Genomic DNA, 19,890 nt, shown 5'->3' with positions numbered 1-19,890 from the left:
CAAGTTCAGTTTCCTAGAAATAAAGAATAATTAAAATATTAGTATTTAAGTGTATAATATAAATATACATATTAATGCAAAAACATTAGCATATAAGCAATGAAAATAAAAAGCGACTTTTAACTATACAATATTTGTTCCAGAGTTTAGAGATGATGAAATCAAGTCTGACTTCAACTTGCACTTCGACCTCACTGGGACAAGAATTGCATCCTAGTATATAATACAGCCTGCTTTCTTGAAAAGTAGCCTGTCAGGGTAAGAGTGTCAGCACTGAAATACATTCAGATCAATACATTTAATTAAATTCTATAAATCAAAATACCTCTTTTATAAGTAAATTGTACTTGTTCTTTATATCCTAACTTTATGAACTGCTAGTTGAAAAAGCGGATTTGCTTCACCAGAAATTAGTATTTTTTGTCTCCTAGGTGGTTTGCCACTGGTTCAGCTTTCTTTTTCTCCTTCGCTAGTCTACATGGTGAAAATCATTCTAAAATGATTTCTGTTTTGAAAGAGTCAATTTTTAAAGATCCCTGTGAAATCACCCTTCCATAAGTATGAAATTAAACCTCTGTGAGCTGAATCCCCGCTTCAAATCATGCTAAAGTTCCCAAATTTACCTAAATGCTGTTGTGAGCTCTGCAAATCATGCCATGTATTTCACACAACAAGAAGATCATGTTTTGCTGATAGATGTTTTTCTAGCTCCACTTCTATACTTCATACCCACTTAAGATCTGCTGTTGCTGATATTCACTGTAATTTACAGCAGAGTTGTTTGCTGTGTGCCCAATGCTGTTCATGCTTGAGGGTTTTGTTTTTGACCTCATTGCGTATAAAATAAGGTCTGAGAAGTATGCAAGCTTTCTCCCACTCTCAAATTAACTTATTTATACCGTCCCCCAACATTTGGGCTGAAATTCTTCACATTTCAGTATCATGACTGTATTGGTTACTGTATCAGTGTAATAAGAAGGAAAATCTCCCTGCTTTTTCCATTTAAAAAATGTCTCTTTCATTGCTGAAGAGTTTTCTTGGCCCTGACTAGGGAAGCATACTAACTGTCTGTTTGTGGAGAGTTTCACCATCTCAGCAGGTTCCCTGTATCCAGCCGTGCTGCAGGGTATAACGCCTAGCTGATATTCTTATTCGGAAACTGAGTTCTACTTTAAACAAGTGCTTAACTTGTCCAAGAGGTGCTTTGCGTTGGCAAGCAGTTTCAGGAGTAGCTGGGTACTCCCCACGTATGGGGTGAGCCTGCACAGCACAACCCAGGACTGAGCCACTCTGGTCCTGCTACGTACTTTCTTCCATGGCTTGTGAAAGTCTCTTTCAATGGCTTGCCTCTGCCTCTAATTAGCATCCCTTAACTTCATGTGCTCGGGTGCCAAGCTGGTGGCAGAATGCTGGGATTTTAGAGGTGCAGATTTTTCTTCAGCTGGAACATGCAGTCTCTTGGAAAACTGTGAGCATGGGAATGGTGTAAACCTAACTTCCACATGCATCAGTTCCCCCACGTTCTAAAGCAGAGAAATCCTACTCACTGCACTACCAGGGCACTATGAAATTTGTTACTGTTTGTAAAAGGCAGCAGGTTTCTCAGATCAATACTGCTACTAAAGTACAAAGTAATAGTACTTCTCGAGGAGAAAGAGGATTGCCTTTTGAGTTGCCATCTGCTCCTGGCCTGGCTCCAATTGCTTCCTAGTGAGTAATCTGAAGGCAATTTTTTAGAATCAATTTGGTATCACATTTTCACAATATGACATATGTAGCTTCAGGTCTTAAAGAGGGAGGAACAATCCACCAGTAGTCTGCCTCCCACTATAGGAGCAAATGCTCTGAATTAGAAGAGAGTAATTAGACAGATTCATTGATTCGCTGTAAATATCCTTGTTGCATCGTCACCCCATTGTGGTTCACAGAATGGAGCCTTTTTTTTTTTTTATATATGGCATTTTCTAAATGATCTCATCCCTGAGGCATGGGTGAAATAAAGGTCAGTTCAAATGCTTCCCAAACAATAACCAGTGTAAGAGCATCACCAAATCTTCGGGGGGAGGAGGGAGAACCTACAAAGCGATCAATGTAAGGCTAGAAATGTTATCTGTCATCTTAGAACAAGGGCTGTGTGGAATGGAACCGTGAGGTGGGCCAGTGCTCACAGAGCAGTCATGTTCCTGCTTCAGGGGAGCCCCCTTTTAGCCATCCAGCAACATGGCCCAATCTTCATAGGGTAGTGTGTGCTTGGTGAAGGAGAAGGCATGTATCTTGCCTGGTAGGTGTAATTGTCCTGAAAGCCTTTTCTGAAAAGACCTTTTCTGTTCACTTTCACTAATCTTTTTGAGGTCCAAATGGCTAATGGTATTAGACAAAATGCACCTTTGAGCTACTAAGTTTAGAAAAATAAGATAAATCATAGCTAATTCTTAGAGCATCAGTGACAAGGTTGCGTACCCCAAAGTTCCAGCATTGGGTGGTGAGAAGTTCCTGAGGAGCACCAGTGGATCTTCCCTCAGCTACTGTAGTAGCTCCTGTGAGACTCCCTTAGACTTCTCACTGCCTGTCAACCTACAGTACTGCTGAAAATGAACATCTGGGCTACTGTGTTGTACCACATCTCTGGTTTTCTTCTTCACATCTGATAACGCATCAGAAGAAAACAATTAAGAACAACTTGATCTTAGTAACTTTAATTACATTCTTTGATAGCTAAATGAACAATTCCCCCAAATTTACTTCTCAAGAATGTTACAAATCACACTAAGAATACATGCAGATTATTTGCACACATCTGACAATCATGAAAAGGATGCCGTTTGACAAAGAACAGCCTTCATAGTTTTGAGAGGAGAGGAGATCTGTGTTTTGTCAGGACAGCAACTACAAGGCAGTCCTTTCTGGTTTGAAATATTGCTCTCTTAACAAAGGATGTATATCACAAGGAACAATTTGTCCTCCAAGTTTTCCTTTATAATAAAGATACAGTAAACGCCTGCTTCTGGCCAGACAATCTGAAGTGCAAGTCCCATCAAGATTTGCAAATGAGGAATGTGGCCTCTGCTGACAGAGGCATTCTCTGGGCACACCTATCAGATACAGCCTAGTGCAGACACTGGGATAAGATGACAGATCTAGCAATTTTCTTCTCACAATTAAATTAGATGACCCAGGCTAGGTGGAGAAAATGTAGTTTAAAATCTCCGCTTTGCTTCCCAAAGTAATTGATTGACCCTCTCCCCATGCTGGGTGATGTTTTAGCATAGGATTCTTTCAGTTCATCTTTTTAAATACCTTTGCATTAAATTATTAACTGAGAAGAGCAGGAAGAGTTAAGACAGTTCGTAACAGTAACTAGTTAAACTTTCTTACCTTGCAGAGTCAAAGTCAGGTCTCTCCTGTCCTAAAAGGGTGCCCTAATTGCTAAGCCTCAGGCTCACTCTCATGATTTCCTTGTCTGATTAAATATTTTTCCAAACAAAAGGAAATCATTTAGACAGGTGAATGACTTCCTGCTCCTTTTTTATAGCTGAATAAGTAGACAAGACTTTTAGAAAATATAATTTTAAGTCACTGCAGACGCAACTTGTATTTTAATGCAAGTTCTCAATATTCTGTGTAAGCAGCCTACCCACTGTGCACTACGGATGGAGCAAGAGAATCTCTTCCCGCTAGCTGATTTCTGAGAAAGGCTTTGCTTAATTAGCTAAGGAGAGTTTGCAAAAGATTACAACTTTATGACAAGGGATTAATTTAGATGATAATGCAGTGTATGTTTGTTTTGGTTAGGTGATTTGTTTTGGAATTCCTGCACCAGGAAAGCAAATATGACTTCCTTTGGAAGTAGCAGTCTGAATACAAGAAGCCCAGTCCAGACTTCAATTGACTATTAGACATCCACGTTTTGCTCATTTAGAGCCACACAACGGGAATGCTCTCAAAACTTTGCATTGGCCTGCACTGGAGAGTGATGTGAGACATGAACTGGCTGCTGCAGAGCGGTGATGCCTGCAGAATACAGGGAGAACCTGCCTAATGCATGCCTCAGCTCCACATCCCTAGCCTATAAGCCAACACAAGGCGTGTTGACACCTTGAGAGGCTGTATTGTACAGAGGCACATTTTAATTCAGAGGAAGTTGGGATCAGCACACAGCTCAGTGCACAAAGTGAGGGAAGATCTGGTTTGGGTCCAGCACAGCTAGATTCCGTGTCTTTCTCTCAGCTTGGTAAAATCTACCTCTATGCAATCCCTTCTTGTTTACATCACTGGAACGTTTCTGATTTTTGGATGGCATTAGTTTGATGATCCTGCTACAGCAGCAATAAAATATGCTCCTAAAAGCTTCAGCATGCAGGGTAAGTTATGGCACTGAAGGTTTTCTTTCTGTCTTTATTCTTATTTTAACCCCCCTTCCCCAGGAACCATGGAAAGATTCAAGATGAAATCACGGTTGTGATAAGCTCCATAAGAGTTTTGCCACTGACTATAGTGTGGCTGGATTTCATTTTGAGTCTCAGTTCGCATTGCATTCTCTCCTCCTCTGTGGCAAAGCTGTCAATGAACACTACATGTTTTGAATAAATCCCGATTTCTCATGTCAAAAATTAGAATATATAGTATAGCTTGAACTGAATCTCCTCCTATTGCAGTATAATTTTGAATTTTTCTTCCCATCTAGTGTTATCTGGCATCCTACTTGAAAACTTATTATGCATCTGGAAAGCATCTGACTTTGATCTGAAAAAAGTGAAACACTTTTAACATGTCATTTCACTTAACATCTTTGATATCCAAAAGTACCCATTTTCTTTATCACTTTATCGGAACTGAGAGAATGCAGCAATTTACAGTTATTAATGTTGAATCAGTCAATGTGTTAATTGTGGGGCTAACACTGGGAACAGATGTGTTTTTGTAGAAGGGTGGGCTGAATGTATTCGTCTTTTTAATTCCGTTTCTGTTTGGATGATCAGTATATCTTAAAATTCCCTTCTCTCTACCATCTTGTGTAACTGCTCTATTTTGTACGGCCCAGAAAGAGCACATATCTCTCACTGGAGCTTAGGTCTCCATCTCAAATTGCAAGATGTCCCTGACTATTGAGCCTTTTGAAAAAGCTGCAAATAGAGATATAACTTACCTAGCAACAAAAAGTAAATCTCCACAATTCAGTCTATGAACACAGTGAGTTTATTCAGTTATGGTGATGCCATAGCTCTTCTTTTTCCTGTTGCTAGTCTTTCAGAGACTGACGAGAGAAAAAGTCTTTTCTATACTCAGCTTATGTTAAGAAATCCTCTTCATAACAACTGGGCAGGGGGTGAACTATCTAAACTCTTGATGGAGTTTTTTCTGCGTCAGGTGAAAAACAGAATTGAGTGAATACTGGGGGAAAACAAGCAAAGTTTTGAAAATGTCAGTCTTTTGGTGAATATTGAAATACAATCTGTATCCTTTAGTTCATAGAGCTATATTTAGTGAATGTTTTTATAAACATGTTTAGTTTCTATCTTAGAGCCTTCCTTTCCCCTTTCAGCTTTCAATCTCCACCATACAGTGGTAAAATAAGTACAATGAAAAAGAAGGATGTAGCTGGAAAGGAAGGAGAATGGTATGTGTGTGTATGTGTATGTGTGTGCGTATGTGTGCATGTGTGTGTGCACGCGTGTGTGTGTGCATGTGTCCCCATTTTAACATTAAAAAGACTTATTTTGTTCTGGATAACTTTTAAAAACATTTTCAGTGTTTGCTTCAACTACAGTAAAACCAACAGAAATAACAACTTTGAGTTGGTTGTGTTCCAGACTAAGTCTTATTAAAATTCTAATGTGTTAGAAGGCTTCCTGTCTATTAAAGGTGAAAAGCCTTATCCATGACAAGGGAAACTTACCACCATTTTAAAGGTTGGTCAGCATTTCCACCTGTATACCTATTAGGTAACAGTGACCATGTTGACCCTTTTTTGTTCACTGAAGTCTTTTGTCAGTGCATTCTACTAGTTAAAGTTGATGCTCAACGCAGACTTTCATCTAACGCTTTCATGAGAGTGCCTTTGAGAATGAAAGCAGTGGCCAGATTCTGATCTCTCCTCTTCAGATCTTCTGCTCTTGGATTTTCATTTCCTAAATCAACAGAATAGAAAAGAAAATTATGCCCTTTTTCAGAATATATGTGAAATCTAAGAATGTTTCTAAAGAAAACTTCATAACTACTAGGCAGTTTTCATTAGTCAATTGAATAAAACATTAAAATGACCTTTTTCTCTCTTGGCTCTAACTGAATTGTAGAGCTTAGTGTCCTTTGGATAAGTTCCAAAAAAGAAAGTCACCCTGCAGAGTTCATGTCTCTGTGGAAAGCAGACCAAGTCCACTGTACTTGAAGTTCAATGGCCATTTATTATTAAGTCTTGAGTCTTTAGTAGTGCTAAATAGAGAATAGCCATATTCTGCTTATATTTCAGACCTGTTTCTAAAAACTTAGAATGATAAACTTATATTAATGTAAGTTTTCTGAGGAGTATAAATTGTAAAGAGCGCATTTTCTGGGCTTTCTTTATTTTGAAAGCAGTAAATTGGAGAATAACTTCACATCCTAAGTCCAGTTGTACCACATGCTCTGAGCTTGGTAGCTGGGAGGTAGCACTACCCTTTCCAGCTCAGAGGGGACTGCCACCCTGCCCCTCTTCTCCCCTAGTGCCCTCTTTCCTCCTGAGCATGGCTGGGGAGTCTTACTAGTTCTTCCATCGGGGGTCCATGGAATCAGTCTTCTCTAACCCAAACCTTAACCACTGCAAAGAAGAAGAAAACAGGGATTTGGGACAAACTTCTGAGCACAAACCCTGGCCCTGAAGGCACTGAGGCTTTGTGCACTGATGTTTGCCTTTACTTGTTGGACTGTCCTTGAGCAGAAATAATGTTTACACAGTCAGAGAATGTTATTGCCTTCATTATTTCTGTCTGTTTTTTCTTGCAGAAAATATCCATTTTTTTTTTTTTTAGAAAAAAATATTGGCATTTTAGGCTGTTATTTTCATGACCTGGCACACTACAGGGCTTTTTCAGAGATTCATTAGTTGAGCGAAAAGAAGACGCCTACCATAAGGACGTCCTTCACTGCCATTACTGAAAGGATGCATTGCTACTTCTACATGTAACGGTTCTAATGGTGCTATTTTGGATAAACAACTTTATGACAGTACAGTTTTGTCTTGAATGACACAGCTGTAGTCTAGGAAACTAAACATATCTTTCCTAGTGTTTTTATTTGTCAGATGAGTATTTTCAATACTCGTGTATATCTGTTTTTTCTAACCCATCACAAAATGAAAAATATTATACTATCAAGGCTTGCGCAGAATGTATTTTTGTATGTATTAGAAAGAAATTTAAGTACAGACACATGCTTAATAATAATCCAATTGAACATTTTATCATTGTCAAATGCATTTGTAGAGGAATCCATCAACTCTTCTGATTTCCATACAAGTCAATTTACTGTCTTAAAAATGTAACACTAATGGCCTTCAGTGTACACACTGTAATCCTTTCAAATAATGTGCATGGCAAACGGATATGTTCTCATGCATTAATAATTTAAAAGTTAATTTTAGGTACTTACTCAATATGATTAACTGATGGATCAGCAGTCTTATGTAGAGAAACAGTGAGCACACTTAAAGGAAGAGCACGCTGGAAGACAGCCAGGTGGCTGCCTGTGTGATGGTACAGAAATACCTGGGCTTTACCCCTCCAGGTTTCCTTCAGGATCAGATACAGCGCATCACGGCTGTAAGGGTGGCCTCTGGTTTTGAGATAAAATGTGCTAAGTGCCTCTGAGGTTGAGGTAGCACATAGGGGAAGAAAGGGGATGTTTCGGAAGGGGGGAATCCCTGCGGCCGGTCGGCTCTGCAGGGCCGACCCAGTTATATAACTTCTCCGCTTTCACTTCTTGCGTTTTGAGGACACCCTGTAACGCCAGGCTGTAAATTGATATTCCAGGGTGGAAATACTATGGATGACAAAGTATAACTGTTTCATTGCGCAGCTGAAGAATGTGCCGGGGCAAATAGCATTCAACAGTCTATGTAGAAGAGGCGTGTGTCGAAGCCCTTGGTTGTGCCCGTGGCAGCAGGCTCAGTGAAAGCAGCAAGAACTGGGCATCCATTGCACAAACCTCAGTCAAATCACACAGGTACATATATGGCTACAAAAAAGACAAAGGCTCTCACTTCACAAGGAACCACGTGGAGCGGACAAGCGGTAACGGATACAAGTTGCACTGAGAGAGGTTTCATCTTGATATAAGAAAGAGGCTTTTTATGAGAACAATCATCCACTGGCACAGCCTCCCCAGGGACATAGAGGAGTCCCCATCATTGAGGGCTTTCAAGTTGCAGCAGGACAGGGTGCCATATAACCTCATCTTGGCTCCCTTTCCCATGACAGGTTGGACCTGATGATATTCAGGGGTGCCTTCCAACCTGGGCTGCTCTATCATCCTACTATCTGTATGTGCAGAAAGTTTATTACGTCAGCACATGGGACTGTGACGCCAGCCATGCTGGTCCTGAGGTCAGACATGGTAGTCAGTGCTTCCTTACCTATGGAGTAATCTTGGGCAGAAATCTGATATGACCTCTCCTGACCTTTTCACTAGGTAGCAACCTGGACAGGAGCCTTCTGTAGTAGCAGAGAGGAGGCACCTTCTCCTCTGGTGAGGTACCAGCACTCTGAAACTGGACCCCAAAACCACACAATCAGGGTGACTGATGGCTTACATCAAGTCAGGGTAGACCAGCCTGATAGTGGGGAGACAAGGGGGAACTGGGGGCTGAGGAGTGATAGAGCACAGAGCTACCTCCTAAGGGGCCAGGCTAGAATGGGTTTGGGACCGGTGCTAGTGGTGCTGACAGGCTGAAGAGCAATGCAGTGCATTGCATCAAGAGGAGATGTCCGAGTAAAGGTTTGTGCTAGGGAGAGGCAGGGCAGCTGGCAGCATGAGGTGGACGAGCAGTGAGCGGGCAGCAGAGTGGCACGTGTGTCCGAGAGGCTGAGGTGACACACACACGAGGGAACCAGGGAGAGAATCTGAGGAGTCAAACAGGGAGAGCAAGTGGTGAGAACAGAGTGAGATCAGAGCAGGCTGGAAACACGGGGATGGAGAGGGCGGCTGATAACAAAAACATTCCTTTAAATACAGTGAAGAAGAGCCACGGAGGAAGAAAGAGCAAGAGCAAGCAAGGTTTCATGTTACATTTCAAAATATATTCGGCTCGGGCGCACAGCCACAATGCTCCCATTAGCGTACAGGCATCTGTCTTGGGAGGAAAAGCCCAGAAATTTCTCCCACTTCTCCCTGGCCTTGATTTCCTTTTATAGTGCTGACCACTTCTTACGAGAGGTGTTATTGCGTCTGGTGAACCGAACATCCCGGAGCACGGTGGCTTGCGTTGAAGCCTACACAGTAGCTCTCCGGGAAGCGTGCATCTCCGCTTCCCCTAAAAGAGCTTTTTCGCAGTCCGAGTTACTTGCAAGCTGCTCGCAAATAGGATCGCTTGGAGCTTGGGTAAAGCTCTGCTGACCCCCGGGGTGACATCCCGCAGGTCCGCCTGCACGCAACTTAGAAGCGCCAGGCTGCAGGAGTGCCGCCGCACCGGGGATAGGGGCAGATGGGGGTGCTCGGCAGCACGGAGCAGCTCCCCACACAGCCAGAGAGCACGGCGCTGTAGGGGCACAGGCGGCAGGGGACCCGGGGCCCTTCTCTCGGCAGTGCTGCGGGGAAAAGCGGCAGGGCAGCGAGGGGCGACGGGGGAAAGTTCGCAGATGCCGCGGGTGCTCTGTTGGCTTAAAGGGGAACACAGCGTGTCCCCTCCACACCGCACCACACACCGCACCACACACCGCACCACACCGCACCGCACCGCACCGCACCGCACCGCACCACCCCGCACCAGCCCCGCAGCGCCCCGCCGGGACTGCCGGCCGCCCCCTGCCCTCCCCGGGGCGGCGGCGGGGCGCGGGCCGGGGCTGCGGCTGCGTGCGGCGGGGGCGGGCACGGGGCGGGAGCTGGGCGGGGCGCGGGGCGCCGCCGGGAGTCAGCTGGGCGCGAGTGGAGAGCGCGGCGGTAGCGGGGCGCCGTTAGCGCGGGGAGCCGGCGGCGGAGGCAGTCGGTCGGTCGGTCGGTCGGTCGGTCAGCGGCGGCGGGCAGAAGTTTTCTCCGCAGATCCCTCCCGCAGCGCCGGGTCGCCTTGCGGAGGCGCGAGCGGCCCCGTCCGGTGTGTTTTCTTTTTGGGTTTGTTGGTGTTCGCTTGCTCACTTCTTCCTTTTTTTTTTAATTTTAAAATTTCATTATTTATAGTGTTTATTTTTTTTTCCCCCCTCGTTACTTCTGGGGCGCGTGGCCCCGAGCGCTTGCCCTCCTCCGCCCGTGCTCCTCCTCCCCGCCGCCTGGAGGACACCCCCCATCCCTTCTCTCCCCTTCCCCACCCGCGCTCCCCGCCCCGCCGTGCACGACCCTTCCCCCGACCCCCTGCTCCCGCACGAAACTTGGCGGGTGCGCGCCGCCCCTCGGGGGGTGCCGGCCGGCCGGCCGCCCAGCAGGTAAAGGGCTGGAGGGCAGCGAGGGACGCGCTGGGAGGGGGAGGCGGAGGCGGCTGCCCCGGGGGAGCCGCATCGCGGGGAGGCCGGGCTGGGGTGGGTGAGGGCTCGCCGGCTCCTTGGTGGCGGAGGCCGGTGGGAGGAGGAGGAGGAGAGCAAACTTCCTTTTCCTGGGGACGCCGGCGAGCCCCCCCCCCCCCCTTCGCCGTGCCGTGCCCGCCGGGAGCGTCCACCGCACCTCCCGGCGGCAGGAGGGCAGCCCCCGTGGCCGGACGGGGAGCGGGCGGCGGCTGGTGGCCGCGGGGCTCGGGGAGCGGCTCTTTACCCCAGTGCGGAGCTTCCGCGCCGCGTTTTGTTTGCTCACCCGCTTCGTGCCTCTTTCCAGCGGCGCCGGGAGCCGGGCTTTCCCGTCTTGCGCCGGGGGTGGGTAGACCTGGCGCGCCAAGCGTTGCTGGTGCTGCCCCAGCTCCCCGCGCCCGTGTCTCCCCGTCCCCCCGGCTCAGTGTCGGCGGGAGGGCAGTTTGCCGACCGCCACCCCGGGGTGCTGCCGCCTTCCTGCTCGACCGGCGTGCGGGTGTGCGCGGGAGCCGTGCCCGTCAGCCCCCCAGCAGCCCCGAGAGGGTGGTGAGGACCGGGTGTCTCCTGCCTGCGCTCCCCGCCGGGGCGAGCCGCGCACGCACGGGTCTCTCATTGTATAACTGTGGTACTGCAAGCTGGGGCTGAAACTGTGGCATCTTTATGCGAGCAGTTTGCAGTTAATTGGTTTGGCAGATGAACTCCGGCAAAATCCTCTTGCCCGCTTCTGCTGCTTAAGTGCCAGCGCGCTCCCCTCCTCCTCTTCCCCTTTTCCCCCCTGCTTCCCTTTGAAGCGTCGCATAACTCTGTATTGCCAGCAGTATGGAAAGTGCTGATTCAGCAGCCCGGAGCCCCACTCCATCTGAAGTGGTGGTCTGCCTGAAATGTTCCCATTTGTTGAAATGGGAACATGTGTTGCTGGTATGTCAAAGCAGCATTGATCAGGTTTTCTGAAACAGCCCTGAAGAATGTGGTTTGCCTTTCCCTTTACTAAAGAAGAATGAATTAGGGGTTGTGTGGAAGTGAGAGGGGGATCGAAGGGATGTGGGTAGCTACCACCTTAAGTTGTACTGCTGAGGGACAGCTGAAATTGTGCTGCCTCATAGAGGTGCTGAGCAATTGCTTGTTTTAACAGAGATTTTATAGGACATGTAGCAGTGATGCGTTAACACTCCCAACTCAAGCTATTCCTGTGTCTAGAGACTAGTTGTACTTAAAGCTCTTGAAAAGGTGCAGAGAAGGGCAACAAGGCTAATCCTAGGATTAAAAGGAGCGAGTTATGAGGACAGGTTAAAAAACCCACCACAAACACATGGAGATTAGAAAACCTGCACAGGAAAAAAAAAGGAAGAATGCTTGAAACTTTAAATAGCAGCTCTGGCCATGCTTTGTGATCATTCTGGGGTTCGGGAAGGGTGCAGGGGTCAGCAGGATGCTCTCCCCATGCAGTGTTAGCCTTCCTGGAGGGCTTACCTCACTGTGCGGTAGGAGAGGGAGAGCTGTGCCAGAGCTCTGGGCATCTGTGTACAGTTATGATAGTATCGAGGCTGCTTGGGTTTTCTTTCTCCAAATCCAAACTCTTTAAAATTCAGCACAATGTAGAGCAAACAGCGAAGCGTGGAGAGCACTGTTTGGTAGCCTTACTGCAAGCGGTAAGCTGACAGAGCAGCAGACCCTGACGCTTGCCTCCAGTGATCATTTTACTGTGTTATACTCTGATTTATTTTCTTCACTTGGACTTTATTTGTTCTTTAAGTAGGTCTTGTTTGCCCTGGCCACATATTAAAGATCTTGTGGTACTTCCATGGTTTTCCTTGGTTTTGTTAATCAAAATATCCCCTCCCTGACCACTGTGTGAGTTGGCTTTCATCCTCAGATACAGCCACACCTGGATTTCAGTAGCATGTTCCAGTGGGTTTTTTTTTTTCTATTGGGTAGTCCAAAAGCACTGCCCAAATGTGAAATGGATCTCTGCGTTTCAGTTCTGCTTAAAGCATGTACTGTGCGCTCCGTGAATAAAGCAAATATTTGCAGCCGTGTATCTTGTGAGCGCTTAAACGGCTCCAGCAGGAATTATCACAAAGGTTTTTATAGGAATCTTTGGTTACGTTCTCGGCTGCGCTTGGGGTGTAAATGGGCAAAAAGTATCTGGATCTCTCTGTCGAAGGGATCCTTCCAAGGCAGGGAGTTCCCAGCTGGCAGAGGAAAAGCATAGCTGGGTCATGCGCCGCTTCTGCCAGCACCAGGAGAGTGGTGCACTGGGAGTTTGTTTTCTGACAGCACCGAACTAGCAGATGTCCCCCTGGACTGTGCAGTCCAGGCAGCTTCCCCGGGCGTGCGTGGCAGTGGCAGCAGGCTGGCTGGGGGGGTCCTGGGTGGTGTTGCACCGGGTGGAACTGTGCTGTTGCTCCTCTCCTCCCTTCTGCCGTCCCCCTCTATGTGCTGCAGTGGAGGCTTGCGGTGATGGGGCTGAAGGAAGCCAAGTTTCTAGGTAAAACTTTGGCTTAGACCAGCTGCGCACTGTCTTGGGAAGTGTGTGTGCTGGGGATGTGCGCTTAGGTGGTTTGTCAGACACCTGGGAGCTGGGGGGACAGGAAGAGACAAATGGCTGCCTTTTGATGACTGTCTTTAGGATGTACTGAAGTATTTGTCTGTGGGAGCATGTCACTGTTTGTAGCAAACACTTGTGCAGAAATCTTACCAGCTCCTGCTGGGCTTTTTACTCTAAACCTCTGTGTGAACTTCACTAGTGGGGCCAAGGGAAAAGTTTTTCTTCATTTTAAGCCAGCATTTCTGTCCAAACTAAGCCTAAGGAAGCCTACTCTTCTTTGGATCTTTCTCAACTGTAAGGATATTGGTGCCAGTTCACAGTGCAATGTTCCTTATGCATGCCCCACCTGGCCCAGTGTTTTCACAAACGAGGATGATAGCTCTTGAGACCTCTGCCTCTGTCAGGCTTGCATGGAACTTGCCAACTGGCTTGGCTACAGTGTGATTGCATAAGCATCCTTGTGTAGGAAAGCAGGCTAAGAAGTTAGGATTGTTTTTCTTGGAAGCTGGACCTGCTCCTGGGCATGTCCAAAATATACCGGTTGTGACTGTTCACCTAGGGAAATCTAGGAATAGAGGTCCTTCTCCTAAAAGGTGAAACTCCACAGTCTTGTTAGGAATTATGAGGAATGAGGCTGCTGAGGGATTCTTTTACAAGCACTGAACTTTATTTACAGGTTTGCTATTGCACTGCCTGCTGGTCAGGAGAGCACTTTGCAGCCTAAGCTTGGATGTGGCAAAGGAGTCTTGTTTCCCATCAGTTTTTCTCCCAAACTGGTGGTTGTTATGAAACATACTGTCAAGTAAACAGATGTCACCTCATTGACTTTTCTTTCTTTTTACTTGTTGAGCTGTGCACTTCTGAACTAGTCCCTTGCCAGGTCTTTCCTATTCTCATGCCATCTGTTGAATTGGATGATCTTTTGGGACAGCAGTTCTCCCACTAGCTCAATATGTCTCCTCTTGTGTTGTGGATGCAAGAGGGCTATCCAAGGAAGCCAGATTCCACTATGAGTGCAGCATAAAAGAAAAGCGTTGATCAGTATGGGGCATCCTGTCTACAAACGAACTGCTAATATCTTCAGTGATGAAACAACCAGAATAGCCTCCTTTTGTAAGATCTGGTTGGATGTATTCTGCATTCACTTTGCTGGCACGCTTTATTCCCCTGGGTACTGTCTCTTCAGCAGATACCTGATGGGAGAGACAGACAGACAGGTGCTACATTTTTTCATACATTCATCTGAAAGGAGTGGTGTTTATGGCAGCTTTTGGACTTATAATGTGCATAGGAGTACTGAAGAGTGAAGGATTCATGAAGTGAGTTGCCACCAGAGCCAAGTTATCCTGAAACTCTTAGATCTTCCCGTTAACACTGGTGAGCATTCATTGCCTGAACATTGATGTCCCCCCTTGCTTTCCTAGGGTCTTCAAGTTGCAGATGTATCAGTTTGTTCAGATTATTGGGACTGAAGACATTGCAGGTTCAAGCCCTGCTTTAGGGTAGTGCTCTTGTGAACAGTTCTGTCTTTCCTGGCCTCTGTAACAGAAAATGATCAGTGATTTCTGTTTAATGGAGAGGAGCCATTGCTGCCAATGAACTTGAAAACGTGTTGGAAAACACTCATGAAAGCATGAGGTTTTGACACAGTGAGTCACTTTCTGTTAGGAGAAGGCAGCAGTGGCTATGTGGCTGCTTGGGTTTTTCCAGTCCAATGGCCCACAGTGGTAAGGACCAGAGACTTGGGTGTGGGTTGAACAGAGGTATAGACAGGGTGAATCACATGGGTTCTTCAAAACCCAATGCTAATGCTGATTTACAAGCCCAGAGAGCTTTTAATAAAACCTGCTAATTGCATCCCAGTTAGTTAACCCAGGAGGAGATGCAGACTTACTGCCCCTGAATGGCTACAGCAAAAGCTGGCTATCACAGAGATGGGCTGTTCTCACTGGATGATCCTTTTAACAGGGAAGGAGACCTCCTCCAGCAGCGTGGATAATACAGCATGGGGCTAATACTGTAAATTAGTGAGAGGGACCTTTTCCTTACTTTCAGAAACCTTTGATAAGTCATTTTGGTAAGTTATTATATCTTTGATATCAAATGATAACTTTGGAGAGAGGAAAATGTGTAGTTCTCTGATGTATGTTTTGAAAATTACAATTTATATCAAGTTTGTAGATTGCTAGACTAGATCTGGCATAATCTAGGCACATGGCATCAAAGTCTACCTCACTGATACTGGGGGAGGCAAAATGTGTCTTTTAGAGCTCTTTGCAGCTTTAAAGACTGCTAGCTTTGAGATTATTCTGGTTCAGGTATGGGGATTTTTGCTAGGCTTGTTTGCTAGAATAGTTTGACGACTTCTTGGAGAAAGGATCAGCAGTGAGACATCTCTGTTACCATCTAGAAACAGACTCTGCTTATTTGTCCCCAAAGTGTGAATCAAGGAGAAGGTGAGGGGAATTGCACGTCTAAATTACACTGCACAGTGTATTTCTGGAAAGGGCTTTGGGCCTTTGGTGGTAGTTGTGGTTCTTGGGTGCAAAGGTGATGAGTGCCCTACATGAGCTTGCTAGGAGCACCAGGACCGTCTCTTCTTGCAGACAGATACTGTAGAGTATCTGAGAAAGTAACACAGTGTCCTTTTTCTGTTGTATTCTTTTGTTGGACTCCAGGGGAAGACCACAAGAGGTTTTCCCATTATCTTACCCCCCTGCTGCGAAGCTGTCATCCTTAGGCCAACAACAACAAGTTGAACAGCTATGTTGATCTTAATGCCCAACAGTTGCATTAATGATTACAGTATTAACTATCAGTTGTGTTGCTCCAGCAGTACTATTCAAACAATGTATTTCTTAGTGAGTCTGTTTCAGCTTTTTTGGAGGCCAAACCCAAGGAACATGGGCAAATTCCAAAAGCAGTTTTACACAGGCAGATCATGATGAATGGGGTAATTGTAAACACATGTTTGGTTAAACCACTAGTAAACCAGCCTCTGATTCTTACCAGCCTCCATCAATGCCAGCTTCTACTAGTTCGCAACAGGACAAAAATAGGAAATGACTTTCCTGGCAGGCAACCCATAGAGGAAATGCCATGCCATCCTGTTGGAATAAGCCTATAGCCCAGTGGGAAGGAACTCGCCTGCAGAGCAGCAGTGGGGATGTCTGCATTTGTTCACAAAAAAGCCTTCAGAGTGTGGTCCTTGCATTCCCTTCACGCTTACTGCTGCAGAATTTGTGTCAACAGAAATCTGAGAAACTGACTGGCTGCTGTGATGCTGAGCCTGTGGTTGCTGGAGGCTGCAGAGGAGTAAGGGTGGATAATGCTCCATGAGACCAGTATCATTCTTCCATTATGCATCCCTGGTGAGAAAAATCAATAAGCAGGGAGGATCTTTACGTCCATAAACTCTTCATGGTGGAGATTAGCGCTTGATGAACACTTGGAAACTTGTTTCAGTGCCTGGGATCTAAATTCTGCTTTTCTGGTGACTTGATCAAGTGGCTGCATCTCTGCCCTGACTCATGTTGTTGGTTTGTAGCACAGCCTAGGCTTTCAGAAGTTGTTTTTTCCTTTTTTTTTTTTTTTTCTTTTAGTTTTATTTCTAGGTCATCTTCAAGTGCTAATTTTGGTTTTGAAACCATAGGGAAGGGAATCCTTGAAATGTCACCCAAATCTCACTCACTGCAGATGCTCCTGTTACAGAACAATTTGACCCCGAAACATATTCTTGGTCAGGAAGGTGCAACCAGACTGTGTGTCTGTGCATGCTTCATATGTTTGTAGAGTGCTTCAGATGTCAAAACTAACTGGCAGCAAAGATTTGGATGCTTTTTGAAAGGACAAACTGTTAGAAAACTTTACCAGGTCTTGATTTTAACGGAGGATGGTAGGACAAGATAGATAGGTATATTAGAATGGATTAGAGCAGATGTTTTAAGAAGTGTGGGGGCTTTTTGTTACTGGGTTTTTTTTTTTTTTGTTTGCTTTATCTTTTTTCCCCCCCTTGCTGCCTCCCCTCACCCTTCCTTTTTTCTTTCTTTTCCATGATGTTCATCTACTAGGTACAGATTAAGATAGGAGAATGTTCCCTCTCCATAAACAGGAGTTGGGAGAGGGGGTGAGAAGGACTGGGGGAAGGTAAAATCTGTAGGTTGGTCTTGCTTAGTGTACTGTTAAAGCTCTGAGAATCCTTGGAAAGGAATGAGGAGCTTTTATTATACCAGAGCACAAGTGTGGAATTAAACTTCAAGGAGCTGGAAAAGCTAAAAATTCAGAAGCTTGTGATATTTTTGTGTTGTGCCAAAGCCTTTCTTAAAAGGCTTGCTTTCCCTTCTGGCTCAAATGTATTCAAGTCCATTTAGGAGAATGTTAAGGGAGAAATATGTATTGCAAGGCTATTGATTCTTCCTGAATTAATGTCTTGTGGGTCATCATTCTTCATTCTAATAGCTGCTCGTGCTGACATCACCCAAGATGTCAGGGGATTATGTCAGAATTCAAGCCTTGATACTTTGCAGAACAATGGCTCAAGTGCTGGCAGATGCTTTCTCGGTGGGTCAGGTTGCTTTTGTTTTTCCTGTCCAGCTCTAACTGTGATGTTCCAGTTACTGTACACGGTCACAGCAAGGAATGCAGTAAACAATTTCCGAGAGAATTATATCTGTGCAGCACAATTGTGAGGACAAAGTACTACTTGCCACTAGCTCTTTGCTGATGGCAAATCTGCCTCTAGCATTCCATCGCCTAGACAGAATACATGCATTTTTAAGACTTTATAAAAAAGCTCACCAGCTTTAACCGTAAGCTTTGTGTTGTGCTAAAAGATTTCATTCCAGGAATCCTGAAGTCCAAAAAGTTGAGGCTAAAATTGTTTGGGTTTTGTGGTAGATTTTTTTTTTTTTTCTTTTTCTGGGGATGGTTGGTTGGTTGGTTGGGTTTTCCTCCCGGGCTGCTGGGCACCTAACTTCACTTTCTGTTTTTAAGTGAAGGTTCTTAATGAAAGCCCTTGTGGTGGTTTAACCCAGCAGGCAGCTGAACACCACACAGCCGTTTGCCCCAGTGGGATGGGGGAGAGAATGGGAAAAAGGTAAAACTTGTGGGTTGAGATAAAGACAGTTTAATAGGACAGGAAAGGAAGGAATAATAATGTGGTACAGTGGAGGGTGTCTGTGGCGAGGGGTTGGAACTAAATGATCTTTAAGGTCCCTTCCATCCCAAACTGTTCTGTGATTCTATGGTAAAAGAATATAGAAAAGAAGTGATGCACAATGTGCTTGCGCACCACCCGCTGGCAGATGCGCAGTCACTCCCTGAGCCAGTGGGATGTCACCCCCTGGCCAACCAGTCCCACCCCAGTTTTGTTGTTCAGGATGACATCAAATGGTTTGGAATATTCCTCTGGTCAGTTGGGGTTGGCTGTCCTGGATGTGTCCCCTCCCAGCTTCTCGTGCACCCCAGCCTCCCTGCTGGCAGGGCAGTATGAGAAGCTGAAAAGTCCTTGATCAGGGTAAGCCCTGCTCAGCAACAACTAAAACATCAGTGTGTTATCAACATTACCCTCAGACTGAAGCCAAAACACAGCACTGCACCAGCCACTAGGAAGAAAGAAAACTCTATCCCAGCTGAAACCAGGACAGCCGTGTAAGGGGAAAGCAATCAAAATAGGCGCTATTATTATGCTCTAGAAACGATCCAAATGGAATGTCAGAGAGCATACATGGTATTTATGAACTGATAGCTTTTGCTATTCTTTACTGGTAGGTTGTTAGAACATTACCCATAATCATTACATTTAACATCTGAAACGTTTCTGAAGAGACATTGCTGGTTTGGAATTTTTTTCCCGGTAAGGCTTCAGGAGAACTGAGCATGGAGGCTATGAGATGAGCTGTAGGAGTGCAGAGAAAATGCTATTTGGGTTGCTGGCATCTCTGATGTGTGCTCAGGCTTGTTTTGCATTTGGCATGCATTTTTTGTTATAGAGCTGATGTTAAGAAGGTCAGGAAAAATCTCTGTGGAGTTCCTTGCTAGCAAAGTTGGATTACGCTGTGAGCACATGGAAAGTCAGAGGAGTACTGGAAAGAATGTTGCAGGTGATGCTGTGCATGACAGTATGAGTTTAGATGTGTGATGACACTTGCGACACCTGGTTGAGTTGTTTGGTAATCTCCCTCCCCAGTGTCCTTTGAGAAACATTACTGCTGATACAGCTTTTAGTAGGAGAATGGCATTGCAAGATGTCTTGCTAGCCTTAGCTAATTCTGGTAAATGTATAATTTGTCCTGGTTTACTTGCAAATGGTTCAACTCTTTTTCCCAGGAGCAGAAGTTCTCATAGGTGTTTAGAAAATGGACAGATTTGGAAAGTGAGGTGAATAGAGGAGTCCTGTGCTATAACAGCCTGACTTTTAGTTTTGCTTGTATTCATCTCAGAGAACTTCTTGGGCCCTTCATGTCCAACAGTCCAACTCTTCCTTACAGGGTTTGTTCCCCAGGGGAGTTTAATTTAAAATTCACATGAGCTAAGGTGACATTTTCTGTAGGTGATGTGAAGTATCCTGTCAGGGCAATTTGGTAGCACTTGGTAGAGTTTAAGGGAGACAGCCAGTATGCAGCCATCAGTGATACAAGTCATTTTTTTCCTTCTATAGAGTTC

General features: G+C 45.4%; 1 protein-coding gene across 5 annotated transcripts in view; it reads left to right on the top strand.

Annotated features, from left to right (window-relative positions):
- The first annotated feature begins 10,088 nt into the window (after positions 1–10,088).
- Positions 10,089–19,890, top strand: part of GRB10 (growth factor receptor bound protein 10) — a 148,684-nt gene continuing 138,882 nt past the window's right edge. For 3 of the 5 annotated variants that reach the window (XR_010610091.1, XM_065667719.1, XM_065667715.1), the window contains exon 1: positions 10,089–10,279. The gene's annotated coding sequence lies outside the window, so the exon portion shown is untranslated. Of the gene's footprint in view, positions 10,280–10,423; positions 10,605–19,890 lie in introns of those variants that run through there. The other 2 variants (XM_065667720.1, XM_065667717.1) reach the window with 2 other exon arrangements.

The sequence above is a fragment of the Lathamus discolor genome, chromosome 2 (genome assembly GCF_037157495.1).
Source record: "Lathamus discolor isolate bLatDis1 chromosome 2, bLatDis1.hap1, whole genome shotgun sequence".
Classification (NCBI taxonomy): domain Eukaryota; kingdom Metazoa; phylum Chordata; class Aves; order Psittaciformes; family Psittacidae; genus Lathamus; species Lathamus discolor.
The sequence above is the reverse complement of the archived record's forward strand: the minus strand, read 5'-3'. Positions and strand labels throughout refer to the sequence as shown.